At 37.7% G+C, this 26,709-nt stretch overlaps 1 protein-coding gene across 6 annotated transcripts in view; it reads left to right on the forward strand.

Moving 5' to 3' along the window:
* Window positions 1–26,709, forward strand: part of CDC73 (cell division cycle 73) — a 253,894-nt gene that overhangs the window by 173,861 nt on the left and 53,324 nt on the right. For all 6 annotated transcript variants that reach the window (XR_013374102.1, XR_013374103.1, XR_013374106.1 and 3 more), the window contains exons 20-21: window positions 3,250–3,385; window positions 21,067–21,213. The gene's annotated coding sequence lies outside the window, so the exon portion shown is untranslated. The remainder of the gene's footprint in view (window positions 1–3,249; window positions 3,386–21,066; window positions 21,214–26,709) is intronic.

The following is a 26,709-nucleotide window of genomic DNA, read 5'->3' on the forward strand; positions in this document are numbered from 1 at the left end:
GTATCCTTTCTAGGCTGACCCTCCTGCGACAGCCACCAGTAAAATTTTCCCTCTTCCCCTCCATGTTCTCAGGAGTCTCACTGGTGGAATGGGGGCATGTGGCTAAAGAGTTCAGCACTGTCTTTGAGGGATGTAGTACCCTATGCCTCTTGTGGGCTGCAGGTCCTCCCTTTTCCAAGACCCAGGCATTGTTATTTTCCTATTGTACCCACATCTATTGCCGGAGTCTACACTGAGCCTTCTCTTGTTGGTCCTGCCGGGACAGCAAGTTTCCCCATTTTAAGCCCTCTGTGACTTAAGTGGAAGCTATTTACTCTGTGTCACTTGGTTCCCTGGGATCTGCCCGCCTATCATCCCTCTGATGAGTCTTTCTTTTGGCTTGGGGCTCTGGACAACCAACTTTATTTTTATACTTCCTGTGTGCTCCTACTCTTCCCAACCCCTCTTTCTTGTTCTCCCTCGAATGTCCTTTTTATCTTGCTCTCAATCTTAGCATGATTCTAGTAGGATGAGTTCTATTTTAATCAATAAGCACTTTGAGTCTTGGTTGCCTATTCTAGGTGGACGCATTCTATGTTTTACTGAGCTTCACCCTGGAACCCCTTAACAAAACTAAAGTTAAGTTTTAGTTCTCCAAAATCTTAATCTTCTTGCTCTTCTGCATTCCGAAACAACTGATCTGAAGTTTCCATTTCTCCATGAGGGAGGTGCAGTAAAATGCTTGACCTCAGAGAACCCCACCTGTTTTCCTCAAGGACAATAATTCATTAAAGCTCAATAGATGTTTGTTGACAAAGTAATTAAAATCAAGCTGTGGAAGAATGATTAATGACATAAAAATATTCATTATATATTGTTAGATTAAAATAAAGCAGCTTACAAAGGTAGATGCAGAGTAAGAGCTAAATTTTGTTTTAATGGTTTACACATACACAAAGAGAAAACAAGACTATACAAATACAATACCAAAATTTTAACAGTGGCTCCCTGATTGAGGGAATTATGACCAATTTTTATTTTCTTCTTTCAACTAATATATTGTTTAGAGTTCCCATATGGAAGTACTATTTTTATAAAAGGAAGTAAAGCTTTATATAAGCAGTAACATTGGAACATGCCTAAAACCCCACATATATATTGTTTCTCATCTTGCTTTATCTCTCCCTGCTTAATTCACAGTCACTTCTTGGAGAAAGGCAGTTCTTATGATGTTAGAATTCAGACATACCACGGTAAAGGGGCATTGGCCATTTCTCAAATGACTTGTGCAGTGACCTACATTAGTAGGGTTGAGGGAGTGAAATAAAGGGCTTGATGGGGTTTTAGAGGATTGGCCCAATCTAGGGAGTAGTAAATGGACCTAAAAGGGAGATAAATTTGCAGAAACCATCAGACTTATTTTTTTTTCTGTTGAAATGGCACTCATTTTAAGCACTTAACACAGATTAATTAAGCATGCACTGAGTACTAGGAACTATTCTGGTGTCTGGTCCCTCCCTGTTCTTCTGAAACCTGTATTTCAGCAGAAGAGACAGGGTGTGCAAGTACATACTAATAAGTGCTATGCAAAAAGAGAGGGGTGTTCTCTGCGCTAGGGAGGGAGGAAGAACCTCAGTTAGCAGGTGAAATTTGAGTAGTGGCCCAAATGCTATTAAAGAATAAGGCATGTGAGGATCTCAGGAAAGACTGTTTTAGGAAGAAGGAACATTGCAAGTGCAGAGGTCCAGAGGCATGAATGAGTTTGGCGTGTTAGAGGGAAGAAAGTGGAGAGGTTGGTGTGAGAAGGGCCATGGACCAGATGGAAGAATGGTAGGAGGGCCTGACAGGTGGTGCCGGGGAGTTTGAATTTTTTTTCCTTAAATGTGATGGGTAGCAATGCATTGGCTTTCCGTAAGGGAGTGACAAACTGACTCACACCTAAGGAAAGAAAGGTTTGCCTGACTGCCATGATTACTATCCTATTTTTCCTCTGACTTGCCAAAACTCTCTAGACTTAGGGAAAAGGAAAGAGCCAAAGAAAACCTCTACCATTCTTTGAAAATTCCTCCCAAACTCAGCTACGGGAAATTTAAACTTTTAATCAGTCCTGTTGAGGGGTTTTCTTACACCGAGGTAAGGTGGTTTGCGGTGAGAGCTAGACGCTGCTTGAGCAACTTCAGAGGTGAAATCTTTTTCTCCTCCCTGAGTGGTATGTGACAGTGTATACATAAGTGCCTCCTAGGACAATCTGTGGCTCCCCCCCGCCCCCCGAACATAGTTCAAGACTTGGTATATAACAATTTCATTTTAAGTAGAAAAACAGACCTACTAAAAATTTTTGTTTATTTTTAAATACAAATGGGAGGGCAGTTATTATTTAAAAACTATACTACAGACCTGGGTAGTAAAACCTTCTCTATTTTCACAAATTCATTAGTAGGGTTCAGGCTCCTCAGAGAGGAGGTACACAGATTTAAAGAGAACTGCATTCTAGGAATTATATTGCTGCTATCTTTACTTTAGAATCCTTCAATTAGAAAACATTTTAGTTTTCCAATTTGGTTTTCCAATTAGTTTGAGAAATAAAATATTTGCCTAAATTTTTCAATTTGTTTTCCTTATGAATTAAAGCAAGTGCTCGTAATTGAGCTGTTAGCATCTTGTATTATCTAGTTACCTGAACAAACTCGTCTCGCAATACCTTTACCCTGGTGTCTACTCCTCAGACATTAAGGAAAAAGGGTCAAAATATGTATAAAAGAGGCTAGCTTAAGCAGGCGATGCTGCAAATTTGGGGTTGCTCTTTTTTGCATAAAGAATAAAATGAATCTTGGGAATATATTCCATTGTCCTTAGAGGTTTACTAAATACTAATTTATTTTTTTTTAATTTTTTTTTAAAATTTATTTATGATAGTCATACAGAGAGAAAGAGAGAGAGAGAGGCAGAGACACAGGCAGAGGGAGAAGCAGGCTCCATGCACCGGGAGCCCGACGTGGGATTCGATCCTGGGTCTCCAGGATTGCGCCCTGGGCCAAAGGCAGGCGCCAAACCGCTGCGCCACCCAGGGATCCCTAAATACTAATTTAAAGGTCTGTGGACATCTTTAGGAAATTGAGTCTGGCTGTAAAACTTCCCATTTCCATTTTGCTGTGTGTGGTTTAGAACAAAAGAAGCTGACTCTTCTCGTTTCTTCATTTATCAGGTTTTAATCCCTTAGATCAGGATTGGCAAGTAGATTTCATTTCATGTGTCAACCCTCATCCACAGGTTGTCGTTGCTGCAAGTGATGTATCGGGAAAGACTCTGCGTCTTTGTCCCTGATCCATGGGAGAGAGTACAGTGCTGTGTGGATAACATCCCCATGGGCCGAGGAGTCAAGTGGGAAGCACCGTGCCATGCATCTGTGAGCCCTGATTTCAATCTTACTGAAAATTGTATACTCAGGTTGGGTGCGACTGTGAGTAGATTGTGTTATTAAGACCATGGCTTGCATTTTAGAAACTAGCCATGGCAATGTGTGTAGTCTGAGGAGCATGGCAGTGACAAATCGAAACCCTTTATTCTGATCTTAAACTGAAGCAGTGATCGTGGGCATTCTCAGTCCTGCTTTTCAAACAAAAGTTTCTGACATTTGCTGTAGGCTTTGCAAGGTGCTGTGCTATGCAGAATAATGCCCAACCCTGCCTTCCTTCCTCTTTCCCGCCGGATGTCCACCTCCTAACTCCTGGAACCTATGGATTACCTAGGTTATATGGTGACGGGAAGTTAAGGTTGATAATCAGTTGATCTTGAGATGAGATTATCCTGCATTATCTGGATGGGCTCACTAGAATCACAGGGTCCTCATAAGAGGAAGAGGGAGGCAGAAGACGTAACAAGAGAGAAAGCAGCATGAGAATGACTTGGGCTCTCTTGCTGGTTTTGAAAATGGAGGAATGGGCCATGAGCAAAGAATGTGGATGGCCTCTAAAAGCTAAAAAGGCAAGGAAATGGTCTCCCCCAGAGCATCCAGAAGGAACAGCCCCGAAGACATCATCAGTGAAGCGGTGAGAGACCCATAGCAGATTTTCAACTGTAAGGTAACACATACATTTCTCACCTCTAGACTTGTGGTAATTTGTTACAATGGCAAAAGGAATGAATACAGGTACCCTTTTACAGATTAGGGAAATTACTTTCAAGTCTTAGTTCATTAATTTAAAACATGGATTGTTAGTGACTTTTGTTGGAAGTATTTTTTTCTGCATGTATTTTATATCTTCTAGTCTAATATGAAAGACATGTCCTGGTGCTATCAGCTGGGTCTTTGTGTTTCCATGAGCTGCTCAAGCATTCAAAGCTTGACCTTGGTGTTCTCTTGGTCTATTTCAAAATTTCACAGAATATCAAAATTAGAGTTGTTCTGTGACCATGATGGATCGAGGCACAAAAAAGCCCACTCTAATTCTGTCTGAACAAAAAACAGGAACATCCAAACCACAAGAAAAGCCATAGAGCCTTCTATCTTGGCTAAGTGAGTGACCACAGCCTTTTCTTTTCTTTTTCTTTTTTTTCTTTTCTTGCTTCTCCCACCCTCCTTTTTCTTTCTTTCTTTCTTTCTTTCTTTCTTTCTTTCTTTCTTTCTTTCTTTCTTCTTTCTTTCTTTTCTTTCTTCTTTCTTTCTTTTTATTTTTTTAAATACCAGTTACATCTTTAGCCTCAGGATAGTCTTCCCTCATACTACATAAAATTTAAGGTATAGACTCATAGGATTACCACTGCTTGTTGACAGAATCCAATCTAAAACATAGCCAAGGGCAGCCTGGGTGACTCAGTGGTTTAGCGTCGCCTTCAGCCCAGGGCATGATCGGGGATCCAGGATCCAGTCCCAGGTCGGGCTCCCTGCATGGAGTCTGCTTCTCCCTCTGTCTGTGTCTGTGCCTCTCTCTCTCTCTCTCTCATGAATAAATAAATGAAATCTTAAAAAAAAAAAAAAAAAAAAAAAAAAAAAAAAAAACCATAGCCAAGCTTCCTTAACTCTTTTCAAAATCATCTGATATAAACTTGAGACCTGTAGGTCTTTTCTGATACCTTCTTACTGAGATGCTCATCAATTTTCCATTGGTGGTTTTATTTATTGCTAAAATGAGTAATAAACCCAGTCTGTCCAACTGAATGTGTGTTCTGGTAGTCTTTAGCTGGAGGGCATTGACAAAGTTTAAGTTTTTTATTACATAGATATTTGATCATTTTTAAAAAATTGAGATGCATTTCAGGGGCACCTCAGTGGTTAAGCATCTGCCTTTGGCTCAAGTCATGATTGCAGAGTCCTGGGATTGAGCCCAGCATCAGGCTCCTGCTCTGTGGAGAGCCTGCTTCTCCCTCTCCCTCTGCTTGCCACTCTGCCTGCTTGTGCTCTCTCTTTGTCAAATAAATAAATAAATTGTGTAGGCCGAGAAAAATCAAGGCCATCCCACCTAAAGTTTAGCATTAGCACAAGTACAGCCATCTTAGGTCCCTGTGAATAAGAGCTGAACTTTACGGGAAAAACTGCAGAATGTCCTCAATGTCCTCGGCAGGGAATCCCATATCAGAAAGACAACAGAGCCCACACCTGTGGTAGAAAGTCCCATCTTAGAATGAGAACAGGGCTCAATGCCCTTGAAAGCCCCATATCAAAATGTAAACAGAACTTGAGAAATTCTTCCACCCCTTCTGAAAATCCCCTAGACCAGCCTATAAAAAACCCAGCTGTAACCCACTTCGGGGTCCAAGTCTCTGCTCTGCTGTGTCGGGTATACTTGGACCCAAGCCAACCCTTGTGTGCTTGCATGGGTGTTGGCTCCTTGGTGGTTTCTCGGATTTGCAATCTTGGGCACAACAAAATACATACATACATACATACAATCTTAAACAAAATCAAGATGCATTTCAGATAACATAAAATTCACCCTTAAAAATTGTGCAGTTTGGGGATTCATGGGTGGCTCAGCGGTTTAGCACCTGCCTTTGGCCCAGGGCGCGATCCTGGAGTCCCGGGGTTGAGTCCCACGTCGGGCTCCCGGCATGGAGCCTGCTTCTCCCTCCACCTGTGTCTCTGCCTCTCTCTCTCTCTCTCTCTGTCTATCATAAATAAAAAAATAAATAAATAAATAAATCTTTAAAAATAAAAAATTGTGTAATTCAGTGGATTAGTATAGTCACAATGTTGTGCAACTGTTATTGCTATCTAAATCCAGAACAGGGATCCCTGGGTGGCGCAGCGGTTTGGCGCCTGCCTTTGGCCCAGGGCGCGATCCTGGAGACCCAGGATCGAATCCCACGTCTGGCTCCCGGTGCATGGAACCTGCTTCTCCCTCCTCCTGTGTCTCTGCCTCTCTCTCTCTCTCTGTGACTATCATAAAACAAATAAAAATTAAAAAAAAATAAAATCCAGAACATTCTCATCATCCCATCATACTCATTAGATGTCACACCCCAGTCCCTCCCCTCTCCAACCCTTGGTAACCACTGATCTACTTTCTATCTCTATGGATTTGCATACTTTGGATTTTTCATATAAATGGAACGATGGAATATGTGGCTTTTTGTGTCAGACTTCTTTCACTCGGCATAATATTTTCAAGGCTCATCCATGCTGTAGGGTGAATCAGTACTTCATTCCTTTTATGGGTGCTTAATATTCCATAATATACATTTTGCTTATTCACTCATCATTTGACGAACATTTAGATTGTTTTCCTCACTTCCTGATTTATGAATAATGCAGGTATGAACATTTTGTATAAGTTCTTGCGTGGTCCCATGTTTTCAATTCTCTTAGGTATATACCTAGGAGTGGGCTTACTGGGTCATATGGTATCTCTTATCTTTAATCATTTTAGGAACTGCCAAACTGTTTTCCAAAGCTATTGTGCCATTTTCCATTCTCACTGGCAATGTATGAGGGTTTCTATTTCTCCATATTGTTACCAACACTTGTTATTGTCTGTTTTCTTGATTATAGCCAACCTGCCAGGAGTGAGATGGTACTTCATTGTGGTTTTGAATTTTATTTCCCTGATGCTTAATAATAATGAGGAGCTCTTCAATGTGTTTTGTTGGCCACTTTTATATCTTATTTATTTATTTATTTATTTATTTATTTATTTATTTATTATTTAATGTTTCCTTTTTTTATTTTTAAAGATTTATTTATTTATTTATTTATTTATTTATTTATTTATTATAGACATAGAGAGAGAGAGAGAGAGAGAGGCAGAGACACAGGAGGAGGGAGAAGCAGGCTCCATGCCGGGAGCCTGACATGGGACTCGATCCCGGGACTCCAGGATCGTGCCCTCGGCCAAAGGCAGTTGCTAAACTGCTGAGCCACCCAGCAGGGTGGATCAGCCACTCCTGATCCCCTAATGTTTCCTTTTAAAAAATATTTTATTTATTTATTTCAGAGAGAGTGAGAGAGCAGCGAGAGGGGCAGAAGGAGAGGGAGAAGCAGGTTTCCCACTGAGCAGGGAGCCCAATGTAGGACTCGGTCCCAGGACCCTGGCATCATGGCTTGAACCAAAGGTAGATGCTTAAACACCTGAGCCATCCAGGCACTCCTTCTGTATCTTTTTAAATTTTATTTGTTAAAAGTGTCTAATGAGGGGTGCCTGGATGGCTCAGTTGGTTAAGTATTTGACTATTGAACTCAGCTTGGGTCTTGATCTCACGGCTATGAGTTCAAGCCCTATGTTGGGCTCCATGCTGGGCATAAAGCCTACTTTAAAAAAAAAAAAAAGAAAAGAAATATCTAATGAGATCCTTTGCCCATTTTTCAAATTAGTGTATTTGTTCTTTTGTTGAATGGTTTTTTTAAATATATTCTGGAGGGCAGCCCCAGTGGCGCAGTGGTTTAGCACTGCCTGTAGCCCTGGGTTTGATCCTGGGGACCCTGGATTGAGTCCCACATCGGGCTCCCTGCATGGAGCCTGCTTCTCCCTCTGCCTGTGCCTCTGCCCCTCTCTCTCTGTGTGTCTCTATGAATAAATAAATAAAATCTTCAGTAATAAATAAATAAATAAATAAATTCTGGATACTAAATTATTATTAGATATGTGATTTGCAGATAATTTCATTCTGTGGGTTGTCCTTTCACATTCTTTGCAGCACAAACATCTTTAGTTTTGTTAAAGTCCAATTTAGCTTTTCCTTTTGTTTCTTGTGCTTTTGTTGTCATAAATTCATTGCCAAATCTAAGATCATGAAGATTTTCACCTATATATTTTAAAAGTGTTCTATAGTTAGATCTTATAGTTAGGTGTTTGATCTTTTTTGTTACTTTTTGTATATGGTATGAGTTAGGGGTCCAATTTCATTTTTTTGCATATAGATATCTAGTTCTAGCCCCATTTTTAAAAAAAATACTAATCTTTCCTCATTTAGTGGTCTTGGCACCCTTGTCAAAAATCAACTGATCATAGATACATAGGTATATTTTTGTACACTCAGGTCTATTCCACTGATCTACATATTCATCCTTATTTCAGTATCATGCAACAGATTACTGCCGCTTTGTAGTAAGATTTAAAGTCAGGAAGGGTGAGCCTTCCTATTTTGTTCCTTTTCAAGATTGTTTTTTGCTATTCTGGGTACTTTTAATTTTCATATGAATTTTAGGGTAAGTTTATCAATTTCTGCAAAGCAGCATCTTGGATTCTAATAGGAATTCTCCTGAATTTGTAGGTCAATTTGGGGAGCATTGCCATTTTAACAATATTAAGTCTTCCTATCCATGAATATGGATGTCTTTCCTTTTATTTAGATCCCTTTTATTCTTTCAAAAATATTGTGCAGTGTTTATAGAATAGGTATAGCACTTTAAAAAATTTATTCGTGAATAATTTCCTCTTGGTGTTGCTATTATAAATTAAATTGTTTTCTTATATGTTTGATTTTTTAAATATTGATTTTGTATCTTGCAATCTGCTAAAGTCTTTTATTAGCCTCTTTTCCACTTGGAACAAAAATCTCAAAGTTCAATTTTTTGATGAATTTCCTAGGATTTTCTACATATGAGATCATACTATATGGAAATAAGGATAATTTTATTTCTACTTTTCCAATCTGGATGTCTTTTATTTCACCTCTTTTGCCTAATATCCCTGACTAGAACCTCTACTACGATGTTATAAAAAGTTTGTGAGATGATATCCTTCTTCCTGAACTTGGTTAAAAAGTTTTAGTTTTTCACTATTAAGTATGATGTTAACTTGATTTTTGTAGATACTTTATATTAGGTTGGGGTGGTTTCCTTCTATTCCTAATTTGTTGAACATTTTTTATCATGCAGGGGTGTGGATTGTGTCAAATGTTTTGAGATCATTGAGATCATTATGTGATTTTTGTTCTTTATTAGTATGGTTTAATATAATTTTTCTGAGATCAGTCTTATTTGGATACAGTATATAAACTAATCAGCTCCATTTTTTTTTATAGTACTTTGTTGAAGATTTTGGCATCTATATTTATAAGAGATATTAGTCTGTAGTGTTTTTTAAAATTTCTTTAGATATTTTTGTCTGATTTTGGTATCAGAACACTGGCTTCATAGAATGAATGAGGAACTGTTCCCTTCTACACTTTTGGAAAAATTTATGAAGGATTGATATTAATTCTTCCTTAAATGTTTAATAGAATCCACCAGTGAAATCATCTCATCCTTGGCTTTTCTTTGTGGGAAGTTTTTGTTTATTAATTCAATCTCCTTGCTTTTTTTTTTTTTTAAGATCTATTAAGGTTTTCTATATCTTCTTCTATTTTGGTAATTTGTCTATTTCTAGAAATTCGTCCATTTCATCTGTTATCTAAATTGTTGTTGTAAAACTGCTCATAGTATTTTCTTACAATTCTTTTATTTCTGTAAAATTAGTAAAATATCTTCTCTTTCATTCTTGATTTTAGTAATAAGACTCTTCTTTTTTCTTGGTCAATCTAGCTAAGTATTTGTCAATTTTATCTTTTCAAATCACTAAATTTTGGCTTTATTAACTCTCTGTATTGTTTCCTAATCTTTATTTTATTTGTTTCTGCTTTAATCATTATTATCTCCTTCTTTCTGCTTGCTTTGGGCCTAGTTTGTTTTTCATTTTCTAGTTTTGTATAGTGGAAATTTAGGTTATTTTATGATATTATTTAATAGGACTTTACAGCTATAAAATCCTTCCAACACTGCTTTAGCTCCATCCTTTTATGTTTTAGGATGTTGTATTTTTGTTTGCATCTGGCTCAAAGTATTTTCTATTTTTTTTCTAATTTCTTCTTTGTTTCATTTTTTAAAGAAGTGCATTTTAATACTTATATAATTGTGAATTTTCCAACTGTTCTTATTGAGTCCTAATTTTATTCACTGTGGTCAGAGAACATACTTGTATGATTTCAATGCCCATACATTTATTGAGGCTTGTCTTATAACCTAACGTGATTAGGTCTTATAACCTAACGTGATTTATCTTGGAGAATGATTTATATGTACTTGAGAAGAATGTGTATTCTGCTGTTGTTCAGTGCTGCTATATAGATGCCTGTTAGATTTTCTTGGTATATATGTTGTTTAAGTCTTCAACTTCCTTATTGGTCTTCTATTCAGTTGTATATTATCTTTTATAAGCACCTATGGATTTAGTTTGCTAAACCTTGTTTAGAATTTTTGTATTTATTTGTGTCTGGAAATATGTGGTCCTATGAATTTAAGTTGGTGACTATATATGCTATGCTTCAAAGAGAAATTACTCATTATTCATGCTGTAAGTTCAGGAGATGCCACTGACCTAGAACTATTTCATTCTCTCTTGAAAGTCTGCTCAGTATGTGATTCTTATAATTTACCATTCTACCCCTGACCCAAGAATTATTTTTTTTAGTAGCAGTGGTGAAAGAGGCATCGACTTCAGGCAACTTTGCAGCTTGGTCTATGACTCAGCCTCTTCTACTTCCTCCTCTAGACTTTCTCTGGACTGCAATGTAGGTTTTTGTTTTTATAAAATGACATCTTTTGACACATTTCCCAGTGATGTCTCAAAAACAGTGTGCCCTTTCCAAGGTTTAGTTACTCTTCTATGAGGGTTTTCCAGAACACTTAGTCTTCTTAGGCCAAAAGTAGAAGATCTCATTTATTCTTTACCTGACTGAAATATAGATTCTGCCCTTCCTATTGAGAGGGTGGCTTTCTCTAGTATCTACTCTAAATTTTTTTTTCTTTCTTTCTTTCTTTCTTTCTTTCTTTCTTTCTTTCTTTCTTTCTTTCTTTCTTTTTCTTGCTTTTTCTTTCTTTTTGTGAGAAGGATAGAGAAAGAGCAAGAGAGAGGGAAAAAGAGAGAGGAGAGGCAGAGGGAGAGAGAAAGAGAGAATCCCAAGCAGGCCCCATGCTCAGTGCAGAGTCCAGAGTGGGGCTCAATCCCACAACCCTGAGATGATGACTTGAGCCAAAAGAGTTGGACACTCAACTAACTGAGCCACCCAGGTGCCCCTACTCTTAATTCCTCATATGGAAGATTAACTCTCTTACTTATATTATTGAGTCTCTTCTCTGCTTTTTTCCAGTTGTTATCTTTTCTCTTTAGTGTCTTCAATTTCTCCCCTACTGGTGGCTCCTTCCCCTCAGTTTATGAACATTCTCAAAGACTATCAATACAAGAAAACCAGATAACACATCTCTCTTGATGTGTCTTTTTGTACCACACCCTCTTTTCATTCTTCTGAACCAATATGCTCCTTAACCACTATGCTATTACTCTGTCTTTATGTCTCATTTGAATTTAAACTTCTTAAAAACAGTCAACACTAAGAGCCTTCACTTCTCCACCTCCTATTTACTTCTTAACTAACGGCAGTTTGGCATCTGTTCCTAACTGCCTAACTGGTAACTGATGTTACCAAGGGCTTTCTAGTTTCTATAGTCAGAAATTTCCAGTTTTTCTCTCACTTGATCTTTCTGTAGCACCATTGCTAATCACTCCTTCCTGGAAGCTTAGACTTCTCTTGGATTTGAAATACCACTGGTTTTCCTGGATTTTCTCTGATCTCTTCTACTTGACAGCTTCTCTTCTTTTGCCCACCTCTTGAAATATTGGTTTGTCTCAAGTTTCTGACCTTTGTGCTCTTTCATCCACAAACTTATACGTTGATGATCCTAAATCTATTTTGTCATATTATCTTCCTTTCCTAAACTCTAAGACAAGCATATCCAACTCTGCCAACCATATCCACTCAGTTATTCTGAGTATTTCTTTCCAAACTTGCCCCACACTACACTTATTTGTCCAATAAGAAGTATCCACTATGTGCCTGAGATAATAGCTATTTCTACATTCATGGAGCTTATGGTCATCACCTTATTTTTTTTTTAAGATTTTATTTATTTATTCATGAGAGAGAGAGAGAGAAAGTCAGAGACATAGGCAGAGGGAGACTCAGGCTCCATGCAGGCAGCCCAATGTGGGGTCTCCAGGATCATACCCTGAGCTGAAGGCAGACGCTTAACTACTAAGCCACTCTGGTGGCCCTGGTCATCACTTTATTACACAAAGAAGCATTCTCTTTGGTCTGTATTACTTTTGTCAGAGAGATGAATCACTATTATCTCTCCACTCAACCAAGCCAAAATCTAGACATTTCTTTAGACACATATTCTCTCTAAACTCCTAATTCTAACTTGTTCTGAAGTCCTGTTATTTCTACCACCTCTTGATTTTTCCCCCTGTTTGCTATGTCATTGCTGTGGTTTATGTCCTTAGTACTTACTAAAATGAAAATAGAACCTCCTAAGTGCTTTTCTTTTTTTTCTCCCATCCTTTGCAATGCTTTACATACTATAATTCAAACCTTTCAGAGGCTTGCTGTTGCCTTGGATTGGTACACAATTTTCATCCATTTCTTGGTTGCTGTTATCTTCCTCCAGTTTATCTCTCACTTTCCCAGCACATTCCCCCTTGTGCAGGAAACAGGCTTACTGAGGAATTATATCTTGTTGAAGTATGTATATTAATTCTTGGATTTTTTTCTTACAGATGTGGTCTGGCTGTGGGACATCTTCTTTCTATCTCTCTTCTAAACACTAGCTACTTCAATGTTTGGAGTAGGGAAGATGGTTGGAGAAGCAGAGTTAATCTGATTTAGTTTGCTTTTGGTGGCCTTTGCTGATATGGTTTCCATGTGGGTTTTACCTGGCTCCTCTGTCTCCAAGGAACTCCCCTAGAAGAGCAGACATGTCTTATTTATTCTAAACCTTCCAATAGTACCTTCTCTAGGTTGAGGATACTATTGCTTGGTCTTATGGCTGCTTGAGTGGTTTTATGGGTCTGTCACTCCGTTAACCTCTACATTTCTTCATGTGGAGCTACCAAAGTCCCAAGGTCCTCTTTTATACCCTCTCAATTTTATAATATTTTGCTCCCCAAATCCTCAGAGACATTCTATAGTTTAGTTCCTTCAGGCTCTCCCAACATGGACTACTCCTAACAGACCTACTGCCTCAGAAAAATCTAAACCAGAAGTCAGGGACGCCTGGATGGCTCAGTGATTGAGCGTCTGCCTTTGGCTCAGGTCGTGATTCCCAGATCCTGGGATGGAGTCCCACATGAGGCTCACTGCAGGGAGACTGCTTCTCCCTCTGCCTATGTCTCTACCTCTCTCTGTCTGTGTCTCTCATGAATAAATAAATGAAATCTTAAAAAAAAACACACTGAAGTCAGCATTCACTTTTTTTTTTTTTATTCAAGTATACTGCCAAATTTGAGAGAACTTATTGGCTAGCTCACTTTCTTCCTTTCAGTGGGATATGGGGGACAGTACTTAGGCTTATAGGATCCTCTCCCAGGATCGGGTCTCACAATGTGAGTGATACTATCTGGGTGATCCAGATGTCAATGGATACATTTGAAAATAACTGGAGATTGATGATGGTAATGGTTGGAGAACAATATGAGTGTACTTAATGCCACAGAACTGTACTTACACGTGGTTAGAATGTAATTTCTATATCATGTGTATTTTGCCACATAAAAGAAAAAGCATTTATATATGAAACACCAAAGGGATTGGTGGGAGAGGGGGTTCTGCAGTTCGGCAGGCTTCTATTTGATAAAGGAATGCCAGTTTTCATTTTTTACAGGTGTCTTGATTGTGTTCTCTTGGCGCTCTCTTAGTGTGGGGTAAGAGAATGCATCTTCCTTCCCCACTAGAGAAGGGAGGAACTAGTAGCGTTTCTCAATAGGCACTGCATGCCCTACAAGGCTGATGATTTATTTCTGCCCTGGTTCCTCATTGCTGGGAATTAGAGTGTTGGGGTTCTGGTTATGTATATTTGTTTCCCTTTCATGGCTGCCTGCATTTGATATGTAATTGGCCTAAGATCCCAGGCTGAAATTTGGAGGCAGAATAAGGATCCAACCCCCTGAGTGAAGCTCAGTTTCAGCTGAGCTATTGGAAGTGGGGCAGAGATTCTACTATGACAATTTTTTTGGGAGGCCTCCCACCTTCCATTGTGCCTTAATGCCTTGCTCCTGTAAATACAGGGTTCTAAGAGAAACCACTTAGACTCAAATCAAAATAATTCTTTACTGATTGGTTAGAGCACATAAGGTTCTAGAATAACTAACTTGAGTACCCATGGATATTCAGTTGACTCAGTCTTTCTCAATCAATTTAGGGAAGTGGCCAGGATCCCATTTGAATCTTAGTAGTTCTAATAGCACATGGATGCTCTCTTCCACAACTTCAGATAAGGGATGTTCTTGATTGTGGAAAGTGAAGAGACAGGCAACGGACGTGAAGAATTCTCTGTAAGGGAATCCATTGCCTTAAAGCACCATGAACTTCTTAAGACTCACTGTGTTTCATTCTGTTGCCACCCAGCATGACTCAAGTTTGACCATTTGGAAAAAGCAGCTATTAAGAATCTTGCATGTGCTATGCCAGCTGTATGTCATTTTTAGAATATGGCTTTGGTTCTCTATTTTGAGAAGGCATTTTATTCAGTTTCCAGTTGGTCAGCATTACTAAGAGACACTCAATTCATCAGAGGTTACTTACAGAGCAAGCTCAATTGAGAGAGGGAGATGCAGTGATTCTAAAGCATTATGAATGCAGTCCTTTCAAAGAGATCCAGCTTAGTTTCAACTTGAGATGCTACCATGTTCTGCTAGACAGCAGCTGCCATCCCATAGTTCAGTTTTTTTTTTTTTTTATCATATTACTAAGGAATTCTCAGAGTCTTGTGAGTTATTTCAGAGATGTTTGAAATGATATTCTTTGTTATTCTAGGAACTTGTTTGATAGAAACTGTTGTGTATTCTAATGAAAGATACTAGGTCCAGAGTGGATAAACCCTTTCAGCAAGGAGTAACTTACAGCAAAAGCAACATTTTCTCCTCTTATCTCAGATGCTGGTTTTAATACTGAGAATGGTCAATACTCACAGTCTTAGCCTAGAGCTAAATTTGATAAAAACGAGTTTCTTTTTTTAATGTTCCTTTTTTTTTTTAATTGACATATGCTTTTCCTAGAGTTAAATGCACAGATCTTAAGCATATGTAAAACTTAATGAGTTCTGGGCAACCTGGGTGGCTCAGCGGTTTAGCGCCGCCTTCAGTCCAGGACGTGATCCTGGAGTCCCAGGATCCAGTCCCATGTCAGGCTCCCTGCATGGAGCCTGCTTCTCCCTCCGCCTATGTCTCTGCCTCTCTCTCTCTCTCTGTGTGACTATCATAAATAAATAAATAAAAAAAATTAAAAAAAGATGTATCAGTAGTTCTCTGAGCTTGTGTATCTGTAAGTTAATTATTTCACAAAAGTGGGAAATTTCAGCCATTTGTTTTGAATTTTTTTTTTTTTTCCATCTCATTCTCTCTTTTCTCCATTTGGGACTCTGATTCTGTACTTAGACTGTTTAATATTTCCATTTATGTCACTGAAGTTTTGCTCACTTTTCCCAATTCTTGTTTCCTTTTTTCCTCAGAATAGATTTTTATTGATATTTCTTCAAGTTCACTAATTTTTATTCTCTAATCTGATTTTACATTCATTCAGTAAAATTCTTGTTTCTGGTGTTCTAATTTTCAGTTCTGGAATTTTCATTTGGCTTTTTTTCATGGTTTCTATTTCTCCTTTGAGATTATTATGATTTAGCTTGTACTTTAAGTCCTTAAACATATTATCATAACTTCTCTAGAGTATTACTCTGCTAATTTTAATACGTGAGCTACCTCAGGGACTGTTTCTATTACTGAGGTTTTGTGGGGGTTTTTTCCTCTTGATTATGGGTCACCTTAACCCATTGTTTTAATTGTATGTTAATTTTTGATTATATACACAGTAACTTTTTTTTTGTAATTCTTTATAGAGACTCTAAACTCTATGGTCTTCCTTTTATGAGTGTTGGTTGTTTCGTCTAGTAGGTCAGTTACTGGTTTGTCACCTTGACCTTAGGTATGCTTGGTCTTATGCCTTGTTATAAACACATCTCTGGTGTTATAAACCAAAATCAACTGACCAAATTTAAAAATCTAATTGGTTTTATTTAAGAATTCATGTGTTGGGGAGCATCCCATCTGGCAAATACAGGTTAGTTCCAAGAAGTTGTACAAAATGAAAGGCTTTTATAGGCAAAAACAAGGCAGGACAAGCAACTTATTAGGAAAAGAAAAGAAAGGATCTTTATGGGCAAGGTCCCTTAGGAGGAAAAGCAGGGGATCTTAATATGCAGATTACCTCACAAGTGCTGGTCAGAAAATCCCTGACTGGTTTAAAATTACATTTCTAGGAGAAGCTGAAAGAAAATTTAGGTGGTATTAAGGCTTGGTGGGCTTAACATAAGTGACTCCATTTTGAACCTCTTGTTTCTTTTTAATACTGGAAAGCCTTAATGTCCCTTAAGCCCTTCTAATTTTGTAAGACTCAACTCTAAACTTTTATCTTTTCACTTGAATCTTCTCTACCTTTCATCAAATGTGGACTGGAAGTGTCCCCAGGGAAAATGGAAAGGTGGACCTCATCCAGTGAATGTGGTTTTGTTGCTTTAAAGGATCTAATCCTGGGCAGCCTGGGTGGCTCAGCGGTTTAGTGCTGCCTTCAGCCCAGGGCCTGAGCCTGGAGATCCAGGTTCGAGTCCCATGTTGGGCTCCCCGCATCGAGCCTGCTTCTCCCTCTGCCTGTGTCTCTGCCTCACTCTCTCTCTCTGTGTCTTATGTTGGTAAATAAAATCTTTAAAAAAATAAATAAATAAAGGATCTGATCCTCTACAGTTTCTGCCTTCTTATGGTTGCTCTCTGGTACCTTCCATAGGTAGTTGTTTTCTTTTTTTTTTGTTTGTTTGCTTAATTTGTTTTGTTAAGAGATATATGATTGCTATCTTTCAGGAGCTTAGTTAAAATAAAATACTTCTCCATTACATATATATATATGTTCAATAAATATATAAACATAAATATATGCATGTTCAATAAATATATGTATGTTCAATAAATATATTGATAAATGAATAAATAAATGGAATAAACATATGTAAATATTTGAAATGGAAATTTGAAACTGAGATTTTCGTGAAACTTCCATCTTTGCAAAGGTCTTTAAATAGTGATTTTCCTACCAAATTTTGTTGTAAGATACCAGTATTTGGGTTGAGTCATTTTAACACTAATAAAACATTTACATTGAGAAAAATATATAATCTTATACAATTGAAAGGCAAAGGGAGGCTCTAGGTCACTGCTTCTAGCAGCTGGAAGGTCAGAGGCAGGTTAACAGGGAAGGGGAAGATTAAATCCTGAAGTCATCTGCTCTAATTTCTCTTAAGCCATAACTGAGGACTGGAAAAATATGAATGCACTAATGCATTCCAGAAGAGTGGGTGACAGTGGTTTTATGTCACTTTCTGTTACAGAGGTTAAATTTTAATGTACAATGAAACTCCATTTTGCCAAGTAAGAGAACCTGGACCAATTTATACAGAAAATTCTAGTAAAATAACATAACAGGCTAATGTTCATAAATGGTCAGCTTTTTCTTTTTGAAATAAAGGTGGCTGAAATAAAGAAAAGAAATTTTAGGACAAGGTCTGGACCTTTCTGCTTATCCATAAAAGGAATGAATTTAATTGTTTTGCATTCTTAAATTTTCCTATAACATTAACTAATAAACCTACTTATTCCTTCTTTGTTCCATTACGCACAATCATTTTTATATGCATATTTCAGGCTAAGGGTAGTGCTAGGCCTTGGTTACATATAGATAAAAAGACATAGTCCCTCCCCACAAGACCTCACTGGAAACTATAAAATGTGTAAATATTGACATATAAACCAGAAGAATCCTTGGGAAGAGTGTTTAAGTTTGCTCGAAAAGAAGTAGGGAATGTGACTCATAAATTAGAACTTGAAAACAAATTCAAAGATTTTTTAATAAATTAGATGGCTAAGTTGTAGATGTAAACAGGAAATGGAGAGAACAGTAGAAGAAAAGCATACAGCTATTGTCTCAGAAGAAAAAATGATGATAAGGCAAACGTAAATATGAATCAACCTGCTGCAATTAAGGTCCTTCGGTGATTGTTATTGTCTACTGCAATGTATGGGTTCGGGCAATTGTGTATCATTTTATGGTAGTGCTATTTAGCTCTTCCTTGTTACCAATGGCCTAAAGACTAGTATTAACCAACTTATGCTATGCAGCTATGCTTGAGGGTACAGCTGCAAATTTAAAGAATTTGGTCTGTGAACAGGTTTTATTTGGCCAGCACAATCATTTAAACAATTTTTTTTTTTTGAGTCTGAATGTGCTTACCAGTTTGCAACGACTTCCACACATCTTTAATTCTCTATATATGGTACTTCAGACACAGGTTTTCTTGCTGATCCCTACAGGTATTTTAGTGTGCAATCCTTAATCCAGAGGCTGGTTTTATGATCATTTGAAAAATCTTTCCAACATAAGACGCAGTATGAATAAACAATTGGATTGAAGTTGATTTTAGAAGTTGTGCTGTTTTGTGTTATTATGTTTGAGTCTGAGAAAATTCTGTTACTTTGGACAGTATAATAAACAGTGTTGGTTTTTATGGATGAATTATTGGACATTAGTCCAATTATCCAGCCAGAAGGGTTTAAATTACAAGGGCCTAGAAATTAGCTTGGACACATGCCTCAGCAGTGACTTTAGGAATGCAGTTACTGAAGCTGACAAAATAATTGTTGTGTTGCACAGTATCATGCTTGAAGGAGGGAAAAATAGTGAAAATAAAGCAACAATAGCACAACAGAGTTGTTTCAAGGGAAGTGTTATCCTCGATAGAGGCAGAACACAAAATCCTCTGAGATCTGAGTAAGGGAGATCTTGGAACAGAATCTCCAGAGGGGCAGTGGTTGTGATTCCAATCGGCCCCAGTGCTTTTCCCAGAATTGTACCATTCCCTTTATTTCTGTCATTTTGTATCTTGCCCTGATTACCTAGCTCAGCTCCAAGGGCCGTGCTTCTCTCCCTAGAAAACTCTAGCCCCTATTTAGATGGAACTCCTTTGTGTTTTCTACTTCAGCACACCAGAGACACAAAGGAGTGTTAGCAAGTAACTCTCCTACATACTAAGAAAGATCAATATGTATATAAAATTTAAACAGGGAAGACTTGTTTAAAATTGTTCAGCATATTCCTGATTCTCCAATAGCTATACTGTTGCCTCCTCTCCTCACCTATACCTTTATCAGACACCTGTCTCTGCCCTCCTAGGGCATCTTCTGAGGACCAACCACTTTGCTGTAGTGACTCTCAAGAGCTTTTCTAATGATCCGTCTGCTTGGGATCTAGACTACTATAAAAGACTTCCTTTTAAATCAGTAAGTCTAGGGACGCCTGGGTGGCTCAGTAGGTGAGCGTCTGCCTTTGGCTCAGGTCGTGATCCCAGGGTCTGGGGATCGAGTTCCTCATCTAGCTCCCTGCAGGGAGTCTTCTCCCTCTACGTTTGTGTCTCTGCCTTTCTCTGTGTGCCTTTCATGAATAAATAAATAAAATCTTAAAAAAAAATAGTAAGTCTATTTCCTTATAATTTTGGGAACATTTGCTCTGTTTGGACATATGAGAGACAGTCTTCTTTTTCAGTGGATTTGCAGCCCTGTTGATAATTGAAATTTCCATCTGTTAATGATGAAGGCTTAGATGCTTAGCTGCACCTACTTTTGAAGCTTTCTAAGATTTATTCATAGAATAGGAGAGGGATAGGATTTTACTTATTTTAGTCTTGTGGCTCCTAATCCTACAGTACAACAAGTATTCATAGAATAAATCTCAGAAGTCTCAGCCTTTGCCCAAGGTCACCATTTTATCAGCATCTGGCACAGTTGCCATATTGTGTTGTCATTATTGTAGTCCAGTTGATAGTGCTTGGTGAGCCAATACAATAGTGCTCATATGCTAGCACAAAGATCTGGGGTTAGTTGGTCCTATGAAATTACCACCAAAGCAATGGAGGGGAAGGATTTCACCTAAACCATTACTGAAGCTGTTAGCACCTGATGGACTCTCTTGTTCCTCCAGAGGCTGCTGGTGACTCCCAAGCATTGGTATGTTAATGACATGTGTGGGTTATAGCTACTGTGTGTATTCAGCGGAAAACTAATAGCTAAATTAATTGTTATTCTGAAAATTGATGAACAGTATTTGTTAGTATCCTTGTTTACCACAATGTCCCATTATCAGTATGGCCAATAAAATACATAAAATGTGTTTCTGATGAGACTTATTTTTAGTAAATATAACATGAATTTTATATTCAAATAAATATTGTATTCACTGAAAAAGTAAAGAATTCTGATGTTGCTGCCTTTAATTAAAATGTTTTAAAATCTGCTTTGTAGAAATTGCCTTTAGAGGTTTTAGCAAATTCTTTTGCATATTCTCAATAGTGACAATTTTTTAAATCATTTCTGGGTGACTTTGATTTTTGGAAATAGCCAAGAGTTATTTGGTGTGGACTCTGGTAAATAAAGTGGCTGATCATGCTAGGTATTATAATTTTGCAAAGGGAAATAAAGTTGAATGTGATGATAATAATGAGGTTTTTGTTTTGTTTTGTACATCAAGCTGGCTGCCTCAGATCTTCCTCTTCTCATCTATGCAGCAGAAGAAATTATGTTGCGTGAATATCAGCATGATATCAGTAAATGCCTCTAAAGCCTCTGACAATGTTTTCCAACCAAAAGGTTTTAACTTGAAACTTTCTCATAAAAAGTGAGTAAAACCTCTTTTCTCTCCAAGTTGCTTTACTGAAACTGCTACCATGAGACATGTTGTGAAAGGAAGGACAACTTTCATTTTTTTGCTCACTTTTGTATTTCCCATACTTCATATTCTGCATGGCACGTAGTAGTGCATTCAACAAGTATTTGTCGAATGAACAAAATGTAAACATGTTGACTTTTCTTTCCAATAAACATTGGCTCTATGATTGGATGTGTTAAAAAGATAACTTTTACCTAATTATAATTATAAATTGTAAGGGACTAAGTTTATACTATTAAAATAGATTATTTTTGTTTATATTAATATATTTTAAAAGATAATAAAAGTTATTTCATAATGATCACCTAAGCTTATTTAGATTTTGTTATGATCTGACAATATTGGGCAAATATTCATAGAAATTATGATGGTTTCTTGTTTTTCTATTGAGTAAGCAGAAGGATCCTGCTAAAAAAGTCATTCAGAGCTGGTCATTCTTTACCCAAAATCTTCTGTTTTTATTTTTTAATTTTTTTAAAAAATTTATATATGATAGTCACAGAGAGAGAGAGAGAGAGGCAGAGACACAGGCAGAGGGAGAAGCAGGCTCCATGCACCGGGAGCCTGATGTGGGATTCGATCCCGGGTCTCCAGGATCGCGCCCTGGGCCAAAGGCAGGTGCCAAACCGCTGTGCCACCCAGGGATCCCTACCCAAAATCTTCTACTGGCTCCACATATACTAAAATGGTCTAGGGACCATTGGACGTTGGACTGGGTAATTCCCATTGCTCAGAATCCACTTTTGCAGATATCTGCATGGTCAAATTATTTGTCTGTAAGTTCGAGCTATAAATTATAAGCTTCTGGAAGGTAATTTTTCTAATTGTCTCATTGATCTTAGGAGTTCTTCAGAAAAAATTAGGTTCAATTTGAAGTAACATTATCTGAAATAAAATTAAGGTAGATGAAAAAGCAAAAACTCAGAAATGGTATTAATAGGCAGATAATTCTATTTGAAGTCATCAGAGGTAGATTGAAAAGCCTGTCTTCACTTTGCAGGATTTCGTCTTTTCAAGAGAAGGAGAGTAGAGGTGGAAATATGATTTTTTTTAAAGATTTATTTATTATTTATTTATGATAGACACCGAGAGAGACAGAGAGGCGCAGAGACACAGGAGGAGGGAGAAGCAGGCTCCATGCCGGGAGCCCGACTCAGGACTCGATCCCGGGACTCCAGGATCGCGCCCTGGGCCAAAGGCAGGTGCCAAACCAAAGACAGGAGCCACCCAGGGATCCCATCTTTTCTATTTTCTAAAGATTTTACTTACTTACTTGAGAAAGTGCATGAGAGAGAGCACGAGAGGTGGGGAGAGCCAGAGAGAGAGGGAGAAGCAGGCTCTCCACTGAGTGGAAAGCCTGATACAGGGCTCAATCCCAGGACCCCAGGATCATGACCCAAGCTGAAGGCAGATGCCTAAGGGACTGAGCTGCCCAGGTGCCCCAGAAACATGATTTTCTAATTTACTTAGGTTGGGTTAGTTAGTGAATGTGTTGGTCTTTACCTATGTTAATATTATGAAGTGACATATTAATGGTCCTTCAAATTTATTGTCACTTCTCTTTATTTTCTTATCAATTAGGTATGTATTTTATTTAATATTCCTATAGCCACATTTGATTAATAAAATATCTTCTAAGAGCAATGCTTTGGTGTTCTTTTAAGGCTGGTATACTTAGCTCAGAAGTAAATAAAAGAACATTGCCATTTTAGGAGATACAGCTGAGAAATGAGAAATACAGAGATGTTTGCCAAGGGACAAATATTTGGTAGAAAGAATACTTCTTATTTTCTCATTGAGTCTGAGAGTATTAGGAAAATGGAGAAAATTTGTGGAGATCTTGTAGAGAAAATATCTAGTTGACTTTTAATAGAATATAATCTTGGAAGTGAAAATACTGATATATACCCGTGAGTGTAAATTTTATTTTACAGAGACATGATCTTAATTAAGTGGAGTATTATTAGAGTTTTATAAACTCTTTCGTTATCACTTCATTTCCATCAAGTTATGAGAACAGTTTCTGTTATAATGTTCCAGATCTTATTTTTTTTAAATAAATGTGTCTATTTGGATTATCTATGGGAAATCATCCCAAGAGGGGATGTACTGCATTATAGTTTTATAAGGAAAGATTTAGTGCTAGAAATTAGAAGAGAAGCTGTGTCACTGCACTTTAATTTTTGACCAGAAAGATCATTTTCAGTAACTTTGTTTTGAGAGTTAAACTGTATTTTGTATTTTTAGGCAGACTGGGGATTTGTTGCTAGTGTTTTACCAGGAGGGAGAATCGTAGAGGATTAGTAAGGTCAGAGGAGTTTTATTTCTTAATTCATTGCATAGAATCCATAGGGCTGAGATAAAGGGTGGTTTGCAAATGCACTTTGGAAGAGAATAGTCATTTATTAGGCTTTTTTTGATATGAAAATTTTTTATTTGTTGTAACAGCATTATTGCCACAAATCAGATAGGAAATATCACAGTAAAGCTTTCTTTGTTATAGTCTTTAGAATATTACTCTTCTATATTAAGCTTATTCTAAAACTGTGATTTCAGAGTCCCAGTATTCCAATACCTGGTTATTTAGTTCTTCCTGAGGTAGATAAAATGTTAGGATCAGATTTGTATCAGCTTCCATATTAGTAGTTTTCCTCTCACTTTCTTCGTTGACTTTGGAAAAACAGCTGCAAAGGTTGGTTTGAGACCTTTTATGACTTCTCTCACTCACAGATTCAACTATTTTAGTGTTGACCTTTGTCCCTTCTCTCAGGGATAGAGATAACTTGATACCACTAGTCACGGAGAAGGAAATTGAACATCAAGGATCAAGAGAAGTAAACTAGAGAGAAGCAATATCAGTGAATTTTAAGGCAAAAAAGAATAGAAATACCCTCTGGGTATTTTCACATAGAATCAGGTTTAGAAGCAGATAAAAATGTTTTATTGTTTTAGTTTTTTCCTCTAGAAGCATAAAAGGAGCTGAAGAGATGGAAAGCCATAAAGTCTTACTTGAAAAAGAACTCTGATAATCTTGTTAGGCTGAATTTAGATTGTTACCAAATGTCTTTTTTCTTTTTACCTCTTTTACTTGTAAATACATTTCTAAGTTCTTTCTGAATTTTGAGCATCTGTGTTTCACCTGAAATGCTTCTCCAGATAACTTAACATATTGCCTGATTCTTTTATTGCCAACATATTAATCTTTCTTCCACACACCCCCTCAAACATATATGCCAATAATTAAGGTTTATTCACATAAAGGAACATGCTTATAAAGTCATCATCATGTGTGTTGCCACAGATTTATTTTAATTACGACATTTATCACTATCTAGTACTTTCTTGTTTGTTAATTGTGTCCTCCCATTAGATGGTAATTTTTGAGAAGGAATATTCATTTTATCAACCCAGAGAGTGTTAAGTACACAGCAGATGTTAAATGTTGGTTGAATAAATGGATAAACGAATCACCCAAGGCAGATACCTTCCACAGTGAAATACTACCCTATTTTGACTTTGCAGAAAATACTAACCGTTGTTGGGAAATCCACACCTGAGTGTTCACCTGTCTACTTAACTCTTCCACTTGACTGTCTGTGATAGGACTCTCGTATTTACCATGTCCATGATATACCTCCTAATTTCTCAAACCAAATCTGTTTGAAGTCAAATCCATATTTTAATCATTTCAAGTAAATGGCTACTTGATTTCTTTTTTTCCTTCCCTTTATGTGGAAAATCTAGCAGTAAGTTCAGATAGCTATCCCTTAAAAAAATGCTTTTAAAAAATGTTTTTTTTTTTTCAAATCTGTCTCCTTTTTTTCACCTTTCCATTTTTCACTTGGACCAGCTATCATTGTCTCTCATGTGGACGTCTGCAATTGCCTCCAAATCAATTGTTTCTCTGTTTCCATTCTTGCCCTCTATCATCTGTTCTCCACACAGCAGCAAAAGTGCTACTTAAAAAATCCTAAACCACTTGAGAATGCCTTCCCTCTACCATTAGAATACAATCTGAACTCTTTATTGTGGTTTTAAGGGCTTCTAGAAGTTCTGCTCCTTTCCCACCTGACCTTGTTCTGCAATTCTCACTAACCTCCAGCCACAATGATATTCTTCCTTTTCAATAACTAGGCCGTGGTCACACCTGAACTTGGGGCCCGTTGAACTTGCTGTACCATCTGTGCAAGTTTTCTCCCAATCTTTTTTTTTAAAGATTTTATTTATTTACTCATGATAGACAGAGAGAGAGAGAGGTAGAGACACAGGCAGAAAGAGAAGCAGGCTCCATGCAGGGAGCCTGATGTGGGACTCGATCCCAGGACTCAAAGATCACGCCCTGAGCTGAAGACAGATGTTCAACCCTGAGCCACCCAGACGTCCCAGTTTTCTCCCAATCTTGTCATTTCTAGCTCATTTTGTCATTCTGATATCAACTCTTAATCTACAAAACTGGCCCCCAGTCATGCTCCATCACATTCCCTAATTTATTTTCTTTCTAGAACTTAAACTACACAAAGTGACTGTGAACTTTCCTTCTGGAACAGAAACTTCGTGAGAGCAGAGAACAAGGACCTTGTCTTTCTTCTTCCAAATGATATCCCAGGGCCTAGAACAGTGCCTGACGTATGGTGTGCAGGTGCTCAGTAAAGGACAATGAGTGAATATGCAGATGAACATGTAGAGATATAGCTTCATAAAAGTTAAAAAGATAGCTGAAATATCCTTACCTCTCTTCTTAGTCATGGAAAAGCTTCAGACTTGCAAAAACTACCAAGTGACACAGAGATAATGTAGGAAGCAAAAGACAAATAGTTTTGTGAGCTTCAAGCTTCTGAGGAGAAAGGGAGAGGTGGGGAAAAGCCCATGTGTTCAAGTGACTAGGGAAGAAGCAAGTGCCAGTGTGAGTGGCTCTGCTACTAGTATGCACGTGCAAGGGTCCACATTATTATGCCTTCCTGCCAGCTGCCATTTGTCTGAGACATTAGGGGGGCAATGTCTGGAATCATTGGAAAAGGGTACTGTCTGTAAATCCTACATAAGCAGCAATCAGTGCTTTTTCTTTAAAAAACATGAAAAGTTTCAATTAAGTTTTCAAAAGAAAGGTTATCTTTGAGATGTAAATAATACGTTAACACCGTACTCATCTCTAAAACGCGAGTTACCGTTAACTTGGAATGTGCTGAGCTAGTAGTAAATTGATATCCAGCCTGTAGTTGCCAGAAGATTTTCGTCTTGTTTCCTGGCACAGGAGGGAAAATGCAAGGGAGCCCTCCTCAGTGAATTGCCTGCCGGGGCACTGCCCTATCTATTTCGGGCAAGGAGAGATGGAGAGGGCGGACTGGTTTACTCTATCAGTAGCTTCTTGCTGAGGGAGCTCAGTTTCAAAATCCTAGAAACCATATGTGTTGGTTTAATCAGAGTTTGGCCCTGAGGAGAATTAAA

Source organism: Canis aureus, chromosome 38 (assembly GCF_053574225.1).
Source record: "Canis aureus isolate CA01 chromosome 38, VMU_Caureus_v.1.0, whole genome shotgun sequence".
Taxonomy (NCBI): Eukaryota; Metazoa; Chordata; class Mammalia; order Carnivora; family Canidae; genus Canis; species Canis aureus.